Here is a 2,462-nt window from a genome sequence, read left to right on the forward strand (position 1 = left end):
TTCACTGAAAAATAATTTCAAAATTTTTTAGCAATATAAGCTTACAATCAAACCCACAATCTTTATAACAACACTTCTATGCATAGGGTTGGGTACAGAATCGTAAAATTCCCTCTTTTTCTGATTTCAGTAACCAACCAGAAGGGTACAGTACGAACCGTCAATAATTGGATTAATTATAATGTTGCATGAATGAACAGAACTATAGTTTACGTGTTCGATGAACAATTTTAAACTTTCATCCTTCAACTTGTAATACTGCAAGAATTAGATATAAGAATAAAATAGTCGAAATATATAATTATATATAAAATAAACTAGTATACTAACCCAATACATTGGTGAGATGTATAGATATTTATTATACTTTTCTGGTGAAATTTTAGCCTTTTCAGTTAATAAAATGGCAAAGGAATCAACATGATCATTGTCAAGGTATCCGTCGAATAATATTTCGTCCATCCTACGTCTTAAAATTATAACGTTCCCAGCTTCAAATATTGGCATGCTACTGAAAGCATTAAACAAAAAATACTCATTAGGTATGCATATAAAACACATTTCTTACGCAATCTGTACGCATAAATTACACAATCCATACGCACACAATACGCAAATAAAATACTTGTCAGGATATTTCTTTATGTTTTCCCTGATAAAAAGTTCCTTCTCTGGACTCAACATCTCCAAGCCTTTGAAGTTCACTGTAGGACTAGCAGGGAAACCCTTTACTATAACATTATCAACATTGATTACTTCTTTTGTTTGTAGAACTTTTTGGGCATGTTCTTTTTTAGGAGGTTCATTTGGGGATGGTGATGGAACAATTAGGGCTGTTTCTACTTGGGAAGGAACAATTTGGGTTAGTTCTTTTTGGGGATGTTCTTTTTGGGATGGTTCTACTGGGGGAGGTTCTTTTAAGAATTCAACAATTTGATTTGGTTCTTCTACTGGAGGAGGTTTTTTGGCAGGTTTTACTGGGGGAGGTGCTTTGGGGGATAGAAGTTTATGTGATGGCTCTTCTTGGGCAGGTTCTTCTTGGGGGTGGTGTACCCTTTTCCGCTTCTTATTTTTCTTTGGGATTGATTTTCTGTCTAATTTCTGCTTTTTGTAAACCCTTTCAGTAGCCTGGGTCATCTATTGGTCAGCAGCCTTGGTCATCTCAACATCATTGATTTTCTTTGGGGCGTCGGTCTTTGTGTGTTCAGATGATATTCTAATATTCTTCATTGTATTGGGAATGAATGATGATGAGGAGAGAGCAGCTTGCTGATCAGCGTTAAGATTTCCTTGAACAATATAATTTTGGAGTCTGTTATCAATAAGATCAACTCTTTTCACAATTTGCTCAAAATTCTTGCTCAGCCTAGCTTCAAGTTCTTGGAAGAGATTTTTGCAGGTATCCTGGAAAATTTTCATTATTTTCTCTTCCATAAGAGTTGATTGGGGTTGCTGGGGAGATTTGGGTTCGGGTTGCTGGGGAGATTGGGGGGGAGATCATGTTCATGTGTGTTGAAACGAATGGGAGAATGAGGTCTTGATGGATATTTCTTGATTCCTAAAAGATTAGCTTCTTCAAGGGTAACTCCTTGGAGGTCAACGAAAATCTATGAAAAATTAATTTGTAAGCAAATTTATCATCAAATTATTTCATTGCGTATCTATACGCATTATGTACGTAATATATACACGAAACATATGCAATGCATACACGAAACATACGCACCCCGTATGCACTCCATACGCAATATGTTAGCAATATTTTCACAATATATACCTATTTTCTTTTTAATTTAATAAATAATTTAGCTATCTTCTCAGTATTATATACTATGTCATCAGCCCATCGAAGGAAACGGGACCTTCTCTCAGGGTACTTCGGGTAATGAATGGAAGTGTGCTCTAGGAACCAAACCTGCATAAAATAAAAGTAAATTTTAGCAAATCAATCAATCAAATTAAATGTTAATTTAGAATTGTTTTAGCACTCACAATTAGCAGAGGCACAAAACCATTCATGTATCCTGCTGGCTTGTTGTTTGATATCTTCATAGAAACATTATTAAATTCTTCTACCATGCATTCCCAAATCGACCATGCCCAATTGATTGATAAAAAATCATCAAAATTATTTGATATTATTTTTAACTACCTTAGGACTTTGAAGTTGCTTTGTTGGAAAAATAAATTTGAACATAAATACATAATAAAAGTTTTCAACATTGTCTCTGGGGCGCTTTCTCTAGTCAACTCAAACATTTCAGCCTTTATATCCTTGAAAATGATGGTTGAAGTGGGCAAGGCAAGCCATGTAATCACCTCACCTTTGTTAGGAAAACCAGTTAGGAGGGTCACTTCTTCAGCTGTAAAAGGTAAAATATGGCCCTCTATAATAAAACTTTGCTTTTGAATATTCCACATTGTCATGAGTTGGTAAATCAATGGGGCTTTTTGCTCGAATC

Source organism: Dendrobium catenatum, unplaced genomic scaffold (assembly GCF_001605985.2).
Source record: "Dendrobium catenatum unplaced genomic scaffold, ASM160598v2 original_scaffold_80088, whole genome shotgun sequence".
In the NCBI taxonomy this organism is placed as follows: Eukaryota; Viridiplantae; Streptophyta; class Magnoliopsida; order Asparagales; family Orchidaceae; genus Dendrobium; species Dendrobium catenatum.